General features: G+C 46.1%; 19 non-coding genes across 19 annotated transcripts; 10 read left to right on the top strand and 9 right to left on the bottom strand.

Moving 5' to 3' along the window:
• The first annotated feature begins 249 nt into the window (after window positions 1-249).
• On the top strand, window positions 250-322 carry TRNAR-ACG (transfer RNA arginine (anticodon ACG)). Its single transcript has one exon. It is a non-coding gene; the product is annotated as a tRNA-Arg (tRNA).
• Window positions 323-1,329: 1,007 nt separating this feature from the next.
• Window positions 1,330-1,436, bottom strand: LOC146819329 (U6 spliceosomal RNA). Its single transcript, XR_014964041.1, has one exon. It is a non-coding gene; the product is annotated as a U6 spliceosomal RNA (small nuclear RNA).
• Window positions 1,437-2,208: 772 nt separating this feature from the next.
• Window positions 2,209-2,281, top strand: TRNAR-ACG (transfer RNA arginine (anticodon ACG)). Its single transcript has one exon. It is a non-coding gene; the product is annotated as a tRNA-Arg (tRNA).
• Window positions 2,282-3,288: 1,007 nt separating this feature from the next.
• Window positions 3,289-3,395, bottom strand: LOC146819327 (U6 spliceosomal RNA). Its single transcript, XR_014964040.1, has one exon. It is a non-coding gene; the product is annotated as a U6 spliceosomal RNA (small nuclear RNA).
• A 772-nt stretch (window positions 3,396-4,167) lies between these two features.
• On the top strand, window positions 4,168-4,240 carry TRNAR-ACG (transfer RNA arginine (anticodon ACG)). The gene has a single exon. It is a non-coding gene; the product is annotated as a tRNA-Arg (tRNA).
• A 997-nt stretch (window positions 4,241-5,237) lies between these two features.
• LOC146819325 (U6 spliceosomal RNA) lies at window positions 5,238-5,344 on the bottom strand. Its single transcript, XR_014964038.1, has one exon. It is a non-coding gene; the product is annotated as a U6 spliceosomal RNA (small nuclear RNA).
• A 772-nt stretch (window positions 5,345-6,116) lies between these two features.
• On the top strand, window positions 6,117-6,189 carry TRNAR-ACG (transfer RNA arginine (anticodon ACG)). Its single transcript has one exon. It is a non-coding gene; the product is annotated as a tRNA-Arg (tRNA).
• A 1,007-nt stretch (window positions 6,190-7,196) lies between these two features.
• LOC146819323 (U6 spliceosomal RNA) lies at window positions 7,197-7,303 on the bottom strand. Its single transcript, XR_014964037.1, has one exon. It is a non-coding gene; the product is annotated as a U6 spliceosomal RNA (small nuclear RNA).
• A 772-nt stretch (window positions 7,304-8,075) lies between these two features.
• On the top strand, window positions 8,076-8,148 carry TRNAR-ACG (transfer RNA arginine (anticodon ACG)). The gene has a single exon. It is a non-coding gene; the product is annotated as a tRNA-Arg (tRNA).
• A 997-nt stretch (window positions 8,149-9,145) lies between these two features.
• LOC146819321 (U6 spliceosomal RNA) lies at window positions 9,146-9,252 on the bottom strand. Its single transcript, XR_014964036.1, has one exon. It is a non-coding gene; the product is annotated as a U6 spliceosomal RNA (small nuclear RNA).
• Window positions 9,253-10,024: 772 nt separating this feature from the next.
• TRNAR-ACG (transfer RNA arginine (anticodon ACG)) lies at window positions 10,025-10,097 on the top strand. Its single transcript has one exon. It is a non-coding gene; the product is annotated as a tRNA-Arg (tRNA).
• Window positions 10,098-11,104: 1,007 nt separating this feature from the next.
• LOC146819319 (U6 spliceosomal RNA) lies at window positions 11,105-11,211 on the bottom strand. The gene has a single exon (XR_014964035.1). It is a non-coding gene; the product is annotated as a U6 spliceosomal RNA (small nuclear RNA).
• A 772-nt stretch (window positions 11,212-11,983) lies between these two features.
• On the top strand, window positions 11,984-12,056 carry TRNAR-ACG (transfer RNA arginine (anticodon ACG)). Its single transcript has one exon. It is a non-coding gene; the product is annotated as a tRNA-Arg (tRNA).
• Window positions 12,057-13,063: 1,007 nt separating this feature from the next.
• Window positions 13,064-13,170, bottom strand: LOC146819317 (U6 spliceosomal RNA). Its single transcript, XR_014964034.1, has one exon. It is a non-coding gene; the product is annotated as a U6 spliceosomal RNA (small nuclear RNA).
• Window positions 13,171-13,942: 772 nt separating this feature from the next.
• On the top strand, window positions 13,943-14,015 carry TRNAR-ACG (transfer RNA arginine (anticodon ACG)). The gene has a single exon. It is a non-coding gene; the product is annotated as a tRNA-Arg (tRNA).
• A 997-nt stretch (window positions 14,016-15,012) lies between these two features.
• Window positions 15,013-15,119, bottom strand: LOC146819315 (U6 spliceosomal RNA). Its single transcript, XR_014964032.1, has one exon. It is a non-coding gene; the product is annotated as a U6 spliceosomal RNA (small nuclear RNA).
• Window positions 15,120-15,891: 772 nt separating this feature from the next.
• On the top strand, window positions 15,892-15,964 carry TRNAR-ACG (transfer RNA arginine (anticodon ACG)). The gene has a single exon. It is a non-coding gene; the product is annotated as a tRNA-Arg (tRNA).
• A 1,007-nt stretch (window positions 15,965-16,971) lies between these two features.
• Window positions 16,972-17,078, bottom strand: LOC146819313 (U6 spliceosomal RNA). Its single transcript, XR_014964031.1, has one exon. It is a non-coding gene; the product is annotated as a U6 spliceosomal RNA (small nuclear RNA).
• A 772-nt stretch (window positions 17,079-17,850) lies between these two features.
• TRNAR-ACG (transfer RNA arginine (anticodon ACG)) lies at window positions 17,851-17,923 on the top strand. The gene has a single exon. It is a non-coding gene; the product is annotated as a tRNA-Arg (tRNA).
• The last annotated feature ends 502 nt before the right edge of the window (window positions 17,924-18,425 follow it).

Genomic DNA, 18,425 nt, shown 5'->3' with positions numbered 1-18,425 from the left:
ACATTTCCTTGGACCTAGGACCATTTCCCCTGACTTTTAGGTCCTTCGTCCTCCTAAAGACCTTTGTATAAGTTAGGAACACCTGACAGAACAGAATTTCAGGAGGTCAGGTGGGTTTACTTGTGTCTTCTGGTTGTGAGCAGTAAACGTGGCTAAAAAGGTTGATGGAATGGTGTTTTAAAACACACACACACACACACACACAACTTCTGGTCCTCTTAAGGACAAAAGTATGGGTAATCCTACATGGGGCCAGTGGCGCAATGGATAACGCGTCTGACTACGGATCAGAAGATTGTAGGTTCGACTCCTATCTGGCTCGAAAGGGTCATAGGTCCCTGTTTTATGGTATTCCTGTGGAATTCTTATTTACCTCAGACTTGTTGTAGGTTCAATATTCTCGAGCAGGACTCATCCAGCAGTCGTTCCATGGTAGGGCTGCAGTAATAGGACCACGGCTAGTTAAAAGTTTCCCATTTGCTGCTGGATTCTATGTGAAGGCCGTCATGTGGTGTGCTGCTTTTGTATTTCAACATGGGTCTCTGAGTCTCTAAACTAGGAAAAAATCTTGTTGAGAAAAGTGTGTGTGAGAGGGTCTGTGGGTGCAGGCAGGTGTGTGCACTTGAGTGCTGACCCATTTACATGTGTGAGAGGGACAAGCAAATTGCCTGTGGGATGTAGGCCTACAACTGGAACCAAGCAGCCAGGCAGAACCACAGGTAAGGAGAGAGGAAGGCAGTTCATTATTAGAGCAGGATCATGAGCATCTTGCCCTGCTCCCTTCTGCCCCGATCGGCCACGATCGGCCAAGACCTCTCTATTAGGGTGGAGTGTGAACATTTCTTGGACCTCAGAAACTGAGGGATGCAGCGACGATATGTCCTCCAAGGGCCTAGAGGACCTGGTGCCCAATCATGCCTGGTGTTTTTCAGCTTACCCGACCAATCTGGTTGCAAGGCGGATTTGAACAGTACTGCTGAAAAGGGACTCCCAGACAGCCCTGAGGCCATCATTTGCATAGGCCCTCCCCTTCTCTTTCTCTTGCTTCCCACAAAGCAACGCATCGCTGGCAGCAGTATAGATTTGGGGGTTGTGAAGAATAATGACAGGGAGGCTGAAGAAGGGAAAGAAAAGTCCCAGAAGTCCTGCAGGCTTCCTTGCTAAATGCAGCTGGCCATAGAGTGCACCTTCATTACTGCGAGGTAAATACATTAAAAATGTTGAGGAGAGACAAATTGAAAAATAGATATTAGGAGGAAAGCACTGGAACCTGCTTTATTATTTCAATTAGTCTTGAAAACATAGAACATTTCTCTCCTGAAAGCTGGTAAAAATATGGAACGCTTCACGAATTTGCGTGTCATCCTTGCGCAGGGGCCATGCTAATCTTCTCTGTATCGTTCCAATTTTAGTATATGTGCCGCCGAAGCGAGCACACTTCATTGATGAACCTACAATGTTTATAAACTCTCTAAATCTACGGTCTCTAGACATAGGGTGGCCTGGCAGAGATGCTCGTATGGCCAGTAAGCATTCAAATCTGAGCCAATGGGCAAAAATGCATGAAGAGTAACAATCCATTATTCTTCACTGCATTTGTGGTCCAAGACTTCACCAATTGGAAGTATGTAGATTATGCCAGGGTTGCAAAGGCTCATGGTTCAGGCTACTGACAAGGAACATTGTGACATCATGCTGCCTGTGGAACAGTGATATTAAAGGTGAGACAGCTGCACAGTAGGTTAGGTGAAGGGCTCTGAGAGGTGAAAGGCAGCATGCTTGGGTCCCTGGACAAGGTGAGCCTATGACAAGGTGTCTGAATTTTCGCCTGTATTGTAATATTAAACACTTTATTGTTGTACCCGCCTGCTGATTAAGGAGTCCTCAAGATCAGCTCCACACAGACGTGGAACTGATGATGTTAATGCAGAATATTTAAGAAACTGAGGCTGATCTAAAACATTTCCTTGGACCTAGGACCATTTCCCCTGACTTTTAGGTCCTTCGTCCTCCTAAAGTCCTTTGTATAAGTTAGGAACACCTGACAGAACAGAATTTCAGGAGGTCAGGTGGGTTTACTTGTGTCTTCTGGTTGTGAGCAGTAAACGTGGCTAAAAAGGTTGATGGAACGGTGTTTTAAAACACACACACACACACACACACAACTTCTGGTCCTCTTAAGGACAAAAGTATGGGTAATCCTACATGGGGCCAGTGGCGCAATGGATAACGCGTCTGACTACGGATCAGAAGATTGTAGGTTCGACTCCTATCTGGCTCGAAAGGGTCATAGGTCCCTGTTTTATGGTATTCCTGTGGAATTCTTATTTACCTCAGACTTGTTGTAGGTTCAATATTCTCGAGCAGGACTCATCCAGCAGTCGTTCCATGGTAGGGCTGCAGTAATAGGACCACGGCTAGTTAAAAGTTTCCCATTTGCTGCTGGATTCTATGTGAAGGCCGTCATGTGGTGTGCTGCTTTTGTATTTCAACATGGGTCTCTGAGTCTCTAAACTAGGAAAAAATCTTGTTGAGAAAAGTGTGTGTGAGAGGGTCTGTGGGTGCAGGCAGGTGTGTGCACTTGAGTGCTGACCCATTTACATGTGTGAGAGGGACAAGCAAATTGCCTGTGGGATGTAGGCCTACAACTGGAACCAAGCAGCCAGGCAGAACCACAGGTAAGGAGAGAGGAAGGCAGTTCATTATTAGAGCAGGATCATGAGCATCTTGCCCTGCTCCCTTCTGCCCCGATCGGCCACGATCGGCCAAGACCTCTCTATTAGGGTGGAGGGTGAACATTTCTTGGACCTCAGAAACTGAGGGATGCAGCGCCGATATGTCCTCCAAGGGCCTAGAGGACCTGGTGCCCAATCATGCCTGGTGTTTTTCAGCTTACCCGACCAATCTGGTTGCAAGGCGGATTTTAACAGTACTGCTGAAAAGGGACTCCCAGACAGCCCTGAGGCCATCATTTGCATAGGCCCTCCCCTTCTCTTTCTCTTGCTTCCCACAAAGCAACGCATCGCTGGCAGCAGTATAGATTTGGGGGTTGTGAAGAATAATGACAGGGAGGCTGAAGAAGGGAAAGAAAAGTCCCAGAAGTCCTGCAGGCTTCCTTGCTAAATGCAGCTGGCCATAGAGTGCACCTTCATTACTGCGAGGTAAATACATTAAAAATGTTGAGGAGAGACAAATTGAAAAATAGATATTAGGAGGAAAGCACTGGAACCTGCTTTATTATTTCAATTAGTCTTGAAAACATAGAACATTTCTCTCCTGAAAGCTGGTAAAAATATGGAACGCTTCACGAATTTGCGTGTCATCCTTGCGCAGGGGCCATGCTAATCTTCTCTGTATCGTTCCAATTTTAGTATATGTGCCGCCGAAGCGAGCACACTTCATTGATGAACCTACAATGTTTATAAACTCTCTAAATCTACGGTCTCTAGACATAGGGTGGCCTGGCAGAGATGCTCGTATGGCCAGTACGCATTCAAATCTGAGCCAATGGGCAAAAATGCATGAAGAGTAACAATCCATTATTCTTCACTGCATTTGTGGTCCAAGACTTCACCAATTGGAAGTATGTAGATTATGCCAGGGTTGCAAAGGCTCATGGTTCAGGCTACTGACAAGGAACATTGTGACATCATGCTGCCTGTGGAACAGTGATATTAAAGGTGAGACAGCTGCACAGTAGGTTAGGTGAAGGGCTCTGAGAGGTGAAAGGCAGCATGCTTGGGTCCCTGGACAAGGTGAGCCTATGACAAGGTGTCTGAATTTTCGCCTGTATTGTAATATTAAACACTTTATTGTTGTACCCGCCTGCTGATTAAGGAGTCCTCAAGATCAGCTCCACACAGACGTGGAACTGATGATGTTAATGCAGAATATTTAAGAAACTGAGGCTGATCTAAAACATTTCCTTGGACCTAGGACCATTTCCCCTGACTTTTAGGTCCTTCGTCCTCCTAAAGTCCTTTGTATAAGTTAGGAACACCTGACAGAACAGAATTTCAGGAGGTCAGGTGGGTTTACTTGTGTCTTCTGGTTGTGAGCAGTAAACGTGGCTAAAAAGGTTGATGGAATGGTGTTTTAAAACACACACACACACACACACACAACTTCTGGTCCTCTTAAGGACAAAAGTATGGGTAATCCTACATGGGGCCAGTGGCGCAATGGATAACGCGTCTGACTACGGATCAGAAGATTGTAGGTTCGACTCCTATCTGGCTCGAAAGGGTCATAGGTCCCTGTTTTATGGTATTCCTGTGGAATTCTTATTTACCTCAGACTTGTTGTAGGTTCAATATTCTCGAGCAGGACTCATCCAGCAGTCGTTCCATGGTAGGGCTGCAGTAATAGGACCACGGCTAGTTAAAAGTTTCCCATTTGCTGCTGGATTCTATGTGAAGGCCGTCATGTGGTGTGCTGCTTTTGTATTTCAACATGGGTCTCTGAGTCTCTAAACTAGGAAAAAATCTTGTTGAGAAAAGTGTGTGTGAGAGGGTCTGTGGGTGCAGGCAGGTGTGTGCACTTGAGTGCTGACCCATTTACATGTGTGAGAGGGACAAGCAAATTGCCTGTGGGATGTAGGCCTACAACTGGAACCAAGCAGCCAGGCAGAACCACAGGTAAGGAGAGAGGAAGGCAGTTCATTATTAGAGCAGGATCATGAGCATCTTGCCCTGCTCCCTTCTGCCCCGATCGGCCACGACCTCTCTATTAGGGTGGAGGGTGAACATTTCTTGGACCTCAGAAACTGAGGGATGCAGCGCCGATATGTCCTCCAAGGGCCTAGAGGACCTGGTGCCCAATCATGCCTGGTGTTTTTCAGCTTACCCGACCAATCTGGTTGCAAGGCGGATTTTAACAGTACTGCTGAAAAGGGACTCCCAGACAGCCCTGAGGCCATCATTTGCATAGGCCCTCCCCTTCTCTTTCTCTTGCTTCCCACAAAGCAACGCATCGCTGGCAGCAGTATAGATTTGGGGGTTGTGAAGAATAATGACAGGGAGGCTGAAGAAGGGAAAGAAAAGTCCCAGAAGTCCTGCAGGCTTCCTTGCTAAATGCAGCTGGCCATAGAGTGCACCTTCATTACTGCGAGGTAAATACATTAAAAATGTTGAGGAGAGACAAATTGAAAAATAGATATTAGGAGGAAAGCACTGGAACCTGCTTTATTATTTCAATTAGTCTTGAAAACATAGAACATTTCTCTCCTGAAAGCTGGTAAAAATATGGAACGCTTCACGAATTTGCGTGTCATCCTTGCGCAGGGGCCATGCTAATCTTCTCTGTATCGTTCCAATTTTAGTATATGTGCCGCCGAAGCGAGCACACTTCATTGATGAACCTACAATGTTTATAAACTCTCTAAATCTACGGTCTCTAGACATAGGGTGGCCTGGCAGAGATGCTCGTATGGCCAGTAAGCATTCAAATCTGAGCCAATGGGCAAAAATGCATGAAGAGTAACAATCCATTATTCTTCACTGCATTTGTGGTCCAAGACTTCACCAATTGGAAGTATGTAGATTATGCCAGGGTTGCAAAGGCTCATGGTTCAGGCTACTGACAAGGAACATTGTGACATCATGCTGCCTGTGGAACAGTGATATTAAAGGTGAGACAGCTGCACAGTAGGTTAGGTGAAGGGCTCTGAGAGGTGAAAGGCAGCATGCTTGGGTCCCTGGACAAGGTGAGCCTATGACAAGGTGTCTGAATTTTCGCCTGTATTGTAATATTAAACACTTTATTGTTGTACCCGCCTGCTGATTAAGGAGTCCTCAAGATCAGCTCCACACAGACGTGGAACTGATGATGTTAATGCAGAATATTTAAGAAACTGAGGCTGATCTAAAACATTTCCTTGGACCTAGGACCATTTCCCCTGACTTTTAGGTCCTTCGTCCTCCTAAAGTCCTTTGTATAAGTTAGGAACACCTGACAGAACAGAATTTCAGGAGGTCAGGTGGGTTTACTTGTGTCTTCTGGTTGTGAGCAGTAAACGTGGCTAAAAAGGTTGATGGAACGGTGTTTTAAAACACACACACACACACACACACAACTTCTGGTCCTCTTAAGGACAAAAGTATGGGTAATCCTACATGGGGCCAGTGGCGCAATGGATAACGCGTCTGACTACGGATCAGAAGATTGTAGGTTCGACTCCTATCTGGCTCGAAAGGGTCATAGGTCCCTGTTTTATGGTATTCCTGTGGAATTCTTATTTACCTCAGACTTGTTGTAGGTTCAATATTCTCGAGCAGGACTCATCCAGCAGTCGTTCCATGGTAGGGCTGCAGTAATAGGACCACGGCTAGTTAAAAGTTTCCCATTTGCTGCTGGATTCTATGTGAAGGCCGTCATGTGGTGTGCTGCTTTTGTATTTCAACATGGGTCTCTGAGTCTCTAAACTAGGAAAAAATCTTGTTGAGAAAAGTGTGTGTGAGAGGGTCTGTGGGTGCAGGCAGGTGTGTGCACTTGAGTGCTGACCCATTTACATGTGTGAGAGGGACAAGCAAATTGCCTGTGGGATGTAGGCCTACAACTGGAACCAAGCAGCCAGGCAGAACCACAGGTAAGGAGAGAGGAAGGCAGTTCATTATTAGAGCAGGATCATGAGCATCTTGCCCTGCTCCCTTCTGCCCCGATCGGCCACGATCGGCCAAGACCTCTCTATTAGGGTGGAGGGTGAACATTTCTTGGACCTCAGAAACTGAGGGATGCAGCGCCGATATGTCCTCCAAGGGCCTAGAGGACCTGGTGCCCAATCATGCCTGGTGTTTTTCAGCTTACCCGACCAATCTGGTTGCAAGGCGGATTTTAACAGTACTGCTGAAAAGGGACTCCCAGACAGCCCTGAGGCCATCATTTGCATAGGCCCTCCCCTTCTCTTTCTCTTGCTTCCCACAAAGCAACGCATCGCTGGCAGCAGTATAGATTTGGGGGTTGTGAAGAATAATGACAGGGAGGCTGAAGAAGGGAAAGAAAAGTCCCAGAAGTCCTGCAGGCTTCCTTGCTAAATGCAGCTGGCCATAGAGTGCACCTTCATTACTGCGAGGTAAATACATTAAAAATGTTGAGGAGAGACAAATTGAAAAATAGATATTAGGAGGAAAGCACTGGAACCTGCTTTATTATTTCAATTAGTCTTGAAAACATAGAACATTTCTCTCCTGAAAGCTGGTAAAAATATGGAACGCTTCACGAATTTGCGTGTCATCCTTGCGCAGGGGCCATGCTAATCTTCTCTGTATCGTTCCAATTTTAGTATATGTGCCGCCGAAGCGAGCACACTTCATTGATGAACCTACAATGTTTATAAACTCTCTAAATCTACGGTCTCTAGACATAGGGTGGCCTGGCAGAGATGCTCGTATGGCCAGTACGCATTCAAATCTGAGCCAATGGGCAAAAATGCATGAAGAGTAACAATCCATTATTCTTCACTGCATTTGTGGTCCAAGACTTCACCAATTGGAAGTATGTAGATTATGCCAGGGTTGCAAAGGCTCATGGTTCAGGCTACTGACAAGGAACATTGTGACATCATGCTGCCTGTGGAACAGTGATATTAAAGGTGAGACAGCTGCACAGTAGGTTAGGTGAAGGGCTCTGAGAGGTGAAAGGCAGCATGCTTGGGTCCCTGGACAAGGTGAGCCTATGACAAGGTGTCTGAATTTTCGCCTGTATTGTAATATTAAACACTTTATTGTTGTACCCGCCTGCTGATTAAGGAGTCCTCAAGATCAGCTCCACACAGACGTGGAACTGATGATGTTAATGCAGAATATTTAAGAAACTGAGGCTGATCTAAAACATTTCCTTGGACCTAGGACCATTTCCCCTGACTTTTAGGTCCTTCGTCCTCCTAAAGTCCTTTGTATAAGTTAGGAACACCTGACAGAACAGAATTTCAGGAGGTCAGGTGGGTTTACTTGTGTCTTCTGGTTGTGAGCAGTAAACGTGGCTAAAAAGGTTGATGGAATGGTGTTTTAAAACACACACACACACACACACACAACTTCTGGTCCTCTTAAGGACAAAAGTATGGGTAATCCTACATGGGGCCAGTGGCGCAATGGATAACGCGTCTGACTACGGATCAGAAGATTGTAGGTTCGACTCCTATCTGGCTCGAAAGGGTCATAGGTCCCTGTTTTATGGTATTCCTGTGGAATTCTTATTTACCTCAGACTTGTTGTAGGTTCAATATTCTCGAGCAGGACTCATCCAGCAGTCGTTCCATGGTAGGGCTGCAGTAATAGGACCACGGCTAGTTAAAAGTTTCCCATTTGCTGCTGGATTCTATGTGAAGGCCGTCATGTGGTGTGCTGCTTTTGTATTTCAACATGGGTCTCTGAGTCTCTAAACTAGGAAAAAATCTTGTTGAGAAAAGTGTGTGTGAGAGGGTCTGTGGGTGCAGGCAGGTGTGTGCACTTGAGTGCTGACCCATTTACATGTGTGAGAGGGACAAGCAAATTGCCTGTGGGATGTAGGCCTACAACTGGAACCAAGCAGCCAGGCAGAACCACAGGTAAGGAGAGAGGAAGGCAGTTCATTATTAGAGCAGGATCATGAGCATCTTGCCCTGCTCCCTTCTGCCCCGATCGGCCACGACCTCTCTATTAGGGTGGAGGGTGAACATTTCTTGGACCTCAGAAACTGAGGGATGCAGCGCCGATATGTCCTCCAAGGGCCTAGAGGACCTGGTGCCCAATCATGCCTGGTGTTTTTCAGCTTACCCGACCAATCTGGTTGCAAGGCGGATTTTAACAGTACTGCTGAAAAGGGACTCCCAGACAGCCCTGAGGCCATCATTTGCATAGGCCCTCCCCTTCTCTTTCTCTTGCTTCCCACAAAGCAACGCATCGCTGGCAGCAGTATAGATTTGGGGGTTGTGAAGAATAATGACAGGGAGGCTGAAGAAGGGAAAGAAAAGTCCCAGAAGTCCTGCAGGCTTCCTTGCTAAATGCAGCTGGCCATAGAGTGCACCTTCATTACTGCGAGGTAAATACATTAAAAATGTTGAGGAGAGACAAATTGAAAAATAGATATTAGGAGGAAAGCACTGGAACCTGCTTTATTATTTCAATTAGTCTTGAAAACATAGAACATTTCTCTTCTGAAAGCTGGTAAAAATATGGAACGCTTCACGAATTTGCGTGTCATCCTTGCGCAGGGGCCATGCTAATCTTCTCTGTATCGTTCCAATTTTAGTATATGTGCCGCCGAAGCGAGCACACTTCATTGATGAACCTACAATGTTTATAAACTCTCTAAATCTACGGTCTCTAGACATAGGGTGGCCTGGCAGAGATGCTCGTATGGCCAGTAAGCATTCAAATCTGAGCCAATGGGCAAAAATGCATGAAGAGTAACAATCCATTATTCTTCACTGCATTTGTGGTCCAAGACTTCACCAATTGGAAGTATGTAGATTATGCCAGGGTTGCAAAGGCTCATGGTTCAGGCTACTGACAAGGAACATTGTGACATCATGCTGCCTGTGGAACAGTGATATTAAAGGTGAGACAGCTGCACAGTAGGTTAGGTGAAGGGCTCTGAGAGGTGAAAGGCAGCATGCTTGGGTCCCTGGACAAGGTGAGCCTATGACAAGGTGTCTGAATTTTCGCCTGTATTGTAATATTAAACACTTTATTGTTGTACCCGCCTGCTGATTAAGGAGTCCTCAAGATCAGCTCCACACAGACGTGGAACTGATGATGTTAATGCAGAATATTTAAGAAACTGAGGCTGATCTAAAACATTTCCTTGGACCTAGGACCATTTCCCCTGACTTTTAGGTCCTTCGTCCTCCTAAAGACCTTTGTATAAGTTAGGAACACCTGACAGAACAGAATTTCAGGAGGTCAGGTGGGTTTACTTGTGTCTTCTGGTTGTGAGCAGTAAACGTGGCTAAAAAGGTTGATGGAATGGTGTTTTAAAACACACACACACACACACACACAACTTCTGGTCCTCTTAAGGACAAAAGTATGGGTAATCCTACATGGGGCCAGTGGCGCAATGGATAACGCGTCTGACTACGGATCAGAAGATTGTAGGTTCGACTCCTATCTGGCTCGAAAGGGTCATAGGTCCCTGTTTTATGGTATTCCTGTGGAATTCTTATTTACCTCAGACTTGTTGTAGGTTCAATATTCTCGAGCAGGACTCATCCAGCAGTCGTTCCATGGTAGGGCTGCAGTAATAGGACCACGGCTAGTTAAAAGTTTCCCATTTGCTGCTGGATTCTATGTGAAGGCCGTCATGTGGTGTGCTGCTTTTGTATTTCAACATGGGTCTCTGAGTCTCTAAACTAGGAAAAAATCTTGTTGAGAAAAGTGTGTGTGAGAGGGTCTGTGGGTGCAGGCAGGTGTGTGCACTTGAGTGCTGACCCATTTACATGTGTGAGAGGGACAAGCAAATTGCCTGTGGGATGTAGGCCTACAACTGGAACCAAGCAGCCAGGCAGAACCACAGGTAAGGAGAGAGGAAGGCAGTTCATTATTAGAGCAGGATCATGAGCATCTTGCCCTGCTCCCTTCTGCCCCGATCGGCCACGATCGGCCAAGACCTCTCTATTAGGGTGGAGTGTGAACATTTCTTGGACCTCAGAAACTGAGGGATGCAGCGACGATATGTCCTCCAAGGGCCTAGAGGACCTGGTGCCCAATCATGCCTGGTGTTTTTCAGCTTACCCGACCAATCTGGTTGCAAGGCGGATTTGAACAGTACTGCTGAAAAGGGACTCCCAGACAGCCCTGAGGCCATCATTTGCATAGGCCCTCCCCTTCTCTTTCTCTTGCTTCCCACAAAGCAACGCATCGCTGGCAGCAGTATAGATTTGGGGGTTGTGAAGAATAATGACAGGGAGGCTGAAGAAGGGAAAGAAAAGTCCCAGAAGTCCTGCAGGCTTCCTTGCTAAATGCAGCTGGCCATAGAGTGCACCTTCATTACTGCGAGGTAAATACATTAAAAATGTTGAGGAGAGACAAATTGAAAAATAGATATTAGGAGGAAAGCACTGGAACCTGCTTTATTATTTCAATTAGTCTTGAAAACATAGAACATTTCTCTCCTGAAAGCTGGTAAAAATATGGAACGCTTCACGAATTTGCGTGTCATCCTTGCGCAGGGGCCATGCTAATCTTCTCTGTATCGTTCCAATTTTAGTATATGTGCCGCCGAAGCGAGCACACTTCATTGATGAACCTACAATGTTTATAAACTCTCTAAATCTACGGTCTCTAGACATAGGGTGGCCTGGCAGAGATGCTCGTATGGCCAGTAAGCATTCAAATCTGAGCCAATGGGCAAAAATGCATGAAGAGTAACAATCCATTATTCTTCACTGCATTTGTGGTCCAAGACTTCACCAATTGGAAGTATGTAGATTATGCCAGGGTTGCAAAGGCTCATGGTTCAGGCTACTGACAAGGAACATTGTGACATCATGCTGCCTGTGGAACAGTGATATTAAAGGTGAGACAGCTGCACAGTAGGTTAGGTGAAGGGCTCTGAGAGGTGAAAGGCAGCATGCTTGGGTCCCTGGACAAGGTGAGCCTATGACAAGGTGTCTGAATTTTCGCCTGTATTGTAATATTAAACACTTTATTGTTGTACCCGCCTGCTGATTAAGGAGTCCTCAAGATCAGCTCCACACAGACGTGGAACTGATGATGTTAATGCAGAATATTTAAGAAACTGAGGCTGATCTAAAACATTTCCTTGGACCTAGGACCATTTCCCCTGACTTTTAGGTCCTTCGTCCTCCTAAAGTCCTTTGTATAAGTTAGGAACACCTGACAGAACAGAATTTCAGGAGGTCAGGTGGGTTTACTTGTGTCTTCTGGTTGTGAGCAGTAAACGTGGCTAAAAAGGTTGATGGAACGGTGTTTTAAAACACACACACACACACACACACAACTTCTGGTCCTCTTAAGGACAAAAGTATGGGTAATCCTACATGGGGCCAGTGGCGCAATGGATAACGCGTCTGACTACGGATCAGAAGATTGTAGGTTCGACTCCTATCTGGCTCGAAAGGGTCATAGGTCCCTGTTTTATGGTATTCCTGTGGAATTCTTATTTACCTCAGACTTGTTGTAGGTTCAATATTCTCGAGCAGGACTCATCCAGCAGTCGTTCCATGGTAGGGCTGCAGTAATAGGACCACGGCTAGTTAAAAGTTTCCCATTTGCTGCTGGATTCTATGTGAAGGCCGTCATGTGGTGTGCTGCTTTTGTATTTCAACATGGGTCTCTGAGTCTCTAAACTAGGAAAAAATCTTGTTGAGAAAAGTGTGTGTGAGAGGGTCTGTGGGTGCAGGCAGGTGTGTGCACTTGAGTGCTGACCCATTTACATGTGTGAGAGGGACAAGCAAATTGCCTGTGGGATGTAGGCCTACAACTGGAACCAAGCAGCCAGGCAGAACCACAGGTAAGGAGAGAGGAAGGCAGTTCATTATTAGAGCAGGATCATGAGCATCTTGCCCTGCTCCCTTCTGCCCCGATCGGCCACGATCGGCCAAGACCTCTCTATTAGGGTGGAGGGTGAACATTTCTTGGACCTCAGAAACTGAGGGATGCAGCGCCGATATGTCCTCCAAGGGCCTAGAGGACCTGGTGCCCAATCATGCCTGGTGTTTTTCAGCTTACCCGACCAATCTGGTTGCAAGGCGGATTTTAACAGTACTGCTGAAAAGGGACTCCCAGACAGCCCTGAGGCCATCATTTGCATAGGCCCTCCCCTTCTCTTTCTCTTGCTTCCCACAAAGCAACGCATCGCTGGCAGCAGTATAGATTTGGGGGTTGTGAAGAATAATGACAGGGAGGCTGAAGAAGGGAAAGAAAAGTCCCAGAAGTCCTGCAGGCTTCCTTGCTAAATGCAGCTGGCCATAGAGTGCACCTTCATTACTGCGAGGTAAATACATTAAAAATGTTGAGGAGAGACAAATTGAAAAATAGATATTAGGAGGAAAGCACTGGAACCTGCTTTATTATTTCAATTAGTCTTGAAAACATAGAACATTTCTCTCCTGAAAGCTGGTAAAAATATGGAACGCTTCACGAATTTGCGTGTCATCCTTGCGCAGGGGCCATGCTAATCTTCTCTGTATCGTTCCAATTTTAGTATATGTGCCGCCGAAGCGAGCACACTTCATTGATGAACCTACAATGTTTATAAACTCTCTAAATCTACGGTCTCTAGACATAGGGTGGCCTGGCAGAGATGCTCGTATGGCCAGTAAGCATTCAAATCTGAGCCAATGGGCAAAAATGCATGAAGAGTAACAATCCATTATTCTTCACTGCATTTGTGGTCCAAGACTTCACCAATTGGAAGTATGTAGATTATGCCAGGGTTGCAAAGGCTCATGGTTCAGGCTACTGACAAGGAACATTGTGACATCATGCTGCCTGTGGAACAGTGATATTAAAGGTGAGACAGCTGCACAGTAGGTTAGGTGAAGGGCTCTGAGAGGTGAAAGGCAGCATGCTTGGGTCCCTGGACAAGGTGAGCCTATGACAAGGTGTCTGAATTTTCGCCTGTATTGTAATATTAAACACTTTATTGTTGTACCCGCCTGCTGATTAAGGAGTCCTCAAGATCAGCTCCACACAGACGTGGAACTGATGATGTTAATGCAGAATATTTAAGAAACTGAGGCTGATCTAAAACATTTCCTTGGACCTAGGACCATTTCCCCTGACTTTTAGGTCCTTCGTCCTCCTAAAGTCCTTTGTATAAGTTAGGAACACCTGACAGAACAGAATTTCAGGAGGTCAGGTGGGTTTACTTGTGTCTTCTGGTTGTGAGCAGTAAACGTGGCTAAAAAGGTTGATGGAATGGTGTTTTAAAACACACACACACACACACACACAACTTCTGGTCCTCTTAAGGACAAAAGTATGGGTAATCCTACATGGGGCCAGTGGCGCAATGGATAACGCGTCTGACTACGGATCAGAAGATTGTAGGTTCGACTCCTATCTGGCTCGAAAGGGTCATAGGTCCCTGTTTTATGGTATTCCTGTGGAATTCTTATTTACCTCAGACTTGTTGTAGGTTCAATATTCTCGAGCAGGACTCATCCAGCAGTCGTTCCATGGTAGGGCTGCAGTAATAGGACCACGGCTAGTTAAAAGTTTCCCATTTGCTGCTGGATTCTATGTGAAGGCCGTCATGTGGTGTGCTGCTTTTGTATTTCAACATGGGTCTCTGAGTCTCTAAACTAGGAAAAAATCTTGTTGAGAAAAGTGTGTGTGAGAGGGTCTGTGGGTGCAGGCAGGTGTGTGCACTTGAGTGCTGACCCATTTACATGTGTGAGAGGGACAAGCAAATTGCCTGTGGGATGTAGGCCTACAACTGGAACCAAGCAGCCAGGCAGAACCACAGGTAAGGAGAGAGGAAGGCAGTTCATTATTAGAGCAGGATCATGAGCATCTTGCCCTGCTCCCTTCTGCCCCGATCGGCCACGACCTCTCTATTAGGGTGGAGGGTGAACATTTCTTGGACCTCAGAAACTGAGGGATGCAGCGCCGATATGTCCTCCAAGGGCCTAGAGGACCTGGTGCCCAATCATGCCTGGTGTTTTTCAGCTTACCCGACCAATCTGGTTGCAAGGCGGATTTTAACAGTACTGCTGAAAAGGGACTCCCAGACAGCCCTGAGGCCATCATTTGCATAGGCCCTCCCCTTCTCTTTCTCTTGCTTCCCACAAAGCAACGCATCGCTGGCAGCAGTATAGATTTGGGGGTTGTGAAGAATAATGACAGGGAGGCTGAAGAAGGGAAAGAAAAGTCCCAGAAGTCCTGCAGGCTTCCTTGCTAAATGCAGCTGGCCATAGAGTGCACCTTCATTACTGCGAGGTAAATACATTAAAAATGTTGAGGAGAGACAAATTGAAAAATAGATATTAGGAGGAAAGCACTGGAACCTGCTTTATTATTTCAATTAGTCTTGAAAACATAGAACATTTCTCTTCTGAAAGCTGGTAAAAATATGGAACGCTTCACGAATTTGCGTGTCATCCTTGCGCAGGGGCCATGCTAATCTTCTCTGTATCGTTCCAATTTTAGTATATGTGCCGCCGAAGCGAGCACACTTCATTGATGAACCTACAATGTTTATAAACTCTCTAAATCTACGGTCTCTAGACATAGGGTGGCCTGGCAGAGATGCTCGTATGGCCAGTAAGCATTCAAATCTGAGCCAATGGGCAAAAATGCATGAAGAGTAACAATCCATTATTCTTCACTGCATTTGTGGTCCAAGACTTCACCAATTGGAAGTATGTAGATTATGCCAGGGTTGCAAAGGCTCATGGTTCAGGCTACTGACAAGGAACATTGTGACATCATGCTGCCTGTGGAACAGTGATATTAAAGGTGAGACAGCTGCACAGTAGGTTAGGTGAAGGGCTCTGAGAGGTGAAAGGCAGCATGCTTGGGTCCCTGGACAAGGTGAGCCTATGACAAGGTGTCTGAATTTTCGCCTGTATTGTAATATTAAACACTTTATTGTTGTACCCGCCTGCTGATTAAGGAGTCCTCAAGATCAGCTCCACACAGACGTGGAACTGATGATGTTAATGCAGAATATTTAAGAAACTGAGGCTGATCTAAAACATTTCCTTGGACCTAGGACCATTTCCCCTGACTTTTAGGTCCTTCGTCCTCCTAAAGACCTTTGTATAAGTTAGGAACACCTGACAGAACAGAATTTCAGGAGGTCAGGTGGGTTTACTTGTGTCTTCTGGTTGTGAGCAGTAAACGTGGCTAAAAAGGTTGATGGAATGGTGTTTTAAAACACACACACACACACACACACAACTTCTGGTCCTCTTAAGGACAAAAGTATGGGTAATCCTACATGGGGCCAGTGGCGCAATGGATAACGCGTCTGACTACGGATCAGAAGATTGTAGGTTCGACTCCTATCTGGCTCGAAAGGGTCATAGGTCCCTGTTTTATGGTATTCCTGTGGAATTCTTATTTACCTCAGACTTGTTGTAGGTTCAATATTCTCGAGCAGGACTCATCCAGCAGTCGTTCCATGGTAGGGCTGCAGTAATAGGACCACGGCTAGTTAAAAGTTTCCCATTTGCTGCTGGATTCTATGTGAAGGCCGTCATGTGGTGTGCTGCTTTTGTATTTCAACATGGGTCTCTGAGTCTCTAAACTAGGAAAAAATCTTGTTGAGAAAAGTGTGTGTGAGAGGGTCTGTGGGTGCAGGCAGGTGTGTGCACTTGAGTGCTGACCCATTTACATGTGTGAGAGGGACAAGCAAATTGCCTGTGGGATGTAGGCCTACAACTGGAACCAAGCAGCCAGGCAGAACCACAGGTAAGGAGAGAGGAAGGCAGTTCATTATTAGAGCAGGATCATGAGCATCTTGCCCTGCTCCCTTCTGCCCCGATCGGCCACGATCGGCCAAGACCTCTCTATTAGGGTGGAGTGTGAACATTTCTTGGACCTCAGAAACTGAGGGATGCAGCGACGATATGTCCTCCAAGGGCCTAGAGGACCTGGTGCCCAATCATGCCTGGTGTTTTTCAGCTTACCCGACCAATCTGGTTGCAAGGCGGATTTGAACAGTACTGCTGAAAAGGGACTCCCAGACAGCCCTGAGGCCATCATTTGCATAGGCCCTCCCCTTCTCTTTCTCTTGCTTCCCACAAAGCAACGCATCGCTGGCAGCAGTATAGATTTGGGGGTTGTGAAGAATAATGACAGGGAGGCTGAAGAAGGGAAAGAAAAGTCCCAGAAGTCCTGCAGGCTTCCTTGCTAAATGCAGCTGGCCATAGAGTGCACCTTCATTACTGCGAGGTAAATACATTAAAAATGTTGAGGAGAGACAAATTGAAAAATAGATATTAGGAGGAAAGCACTGGAACCTGCTTTATTATTTCAATTAGTCTTGAAAACATAGAACATTTCTCTCCTGAAAGCTGGTAAAAATATGGAACGCTTCACGAATTTGCGTGTCATCCTTGCGCAGGGGCCATGCTAATCTTCTCTGTATCGTTCCAATTTTAGTATATGTGCCGCCGAAGCGAGCACACTTCATTGATGAACCTACAATGTTTATAAACTCTCTAAATCTACGGTCTCTAGACATAGGGTGGCCTGGCAGAGATGCTCGTATGGCCAGTAAGCATTCAAATCTGAGCCAATGGGCAAAAATGCATGAAGAGTAACAATCCATTATTCTTCACTGCATTTGTGGTCCAAGACTTCACCAATTGGAAGTATGTAGATTATGCCAGGGTTGCAAAGGCTCATGGTTCAGGCTACTGACAAGGAACATTGTGACATCATGCTGCCTGTGGAACAGTGATATTAAAGGTGAGACAGCTGCACAGTAGGTTAGGTGAAGGGCTCTGAGAGGTGAAAGGCAGCATGCTTGGGTCCCTGGACAAGGTGAGCCTATGACAAGGTGTCTGAATTTTCGCCTGTATTGTAATATTAAACACTTTATTGTTGTACCCGCCTGCTGATTAAGGAGTCCTCAAGATCAGCTCCACACAGACGTGGAACTGATGATGTTAATGCAGAATATTTAAGAAACTGAGGCTGATCTAAAACATTTCCTTGGACCTAGGACCATTTCCCCTGACTTTTAGGTCCTTCGTCCTCCTAAAGTCCTTTGTATAAGTTAGGAACACCTGACAGAACAGAATTTCAGGAGGTCAGGTGGGTTTACTTGTGTCTTCTGGTTGTGAGCAGTAAACGTGGCTAAAAAGGTTGATGGAATGGTGTTTTAAAACACACACACACACACACACACAACTTCTGGTCCTCTTAAGGACAAAAGTATGGGTAATCCTACATGGGGCCAGTGGCGCAATGGATAACGCGTCTGACTACGGATCAGAAGATTGTAGGTTCGACTCCTATCTGGCTCGAAAGGGTCATAGGTCCCTGTTTTATGGTATTCCTGTGGAATTCTTATTTACCTCAGACTTGTTGTAGGTTCAATATTCTCGAGCAGGACTCATCCAGCAGTCGTTCCATGGTAGGGCTGCAGTAATAGGACCACGGCTAGTTAAAAGTTTCCCATTTGCTGCTAGATTCTATGTGAAGGCCGTCATGTGGTGTGCTGCTTTTGTATTTCAACATGGGTCTCTGAGTCTCTAAACTAGGAAAAAATCTTGTTGAGAAAAGTGTGTGTGAGAGGGTCTGTGGGTGCAGGCAGGTGTGTGCACTTGAGTGCTGACCCATTTACATGTGTGAGAGGGACAAGCAAATTGCCTGTGGGATGTAGGCCTACAACTGGAACCAAGCAGCCAGGCAGAACCACAGGTAAGGAGAGAGGAAGGCAGTTCATTATTAGAGCAGGATCATGAGCATCTTGCCCTGCTCCCTTCTGCCCCGATCGGCCACGACCTCTCTATTAGGGTGGAGGGT

The sequence above is a fragment of the Triturus cristatus genome, chromosome 6 (genome assembly GCF_964204655.1).
Source record: "Triturus cristatus chromosome 6, aTriCri1.1, whole genome shotgun sequence".
Taxonomy (NCBI): Eukaryota; Metazoa; Chordata; class Amphibia; order Caudata; family Salamandridae; genus Triturus; species Triturus cristatus.
Note: the sequence above shows the minus strand (reverse complement) of the source record. Positions and strands in the feature narration are given on the sequence as shown.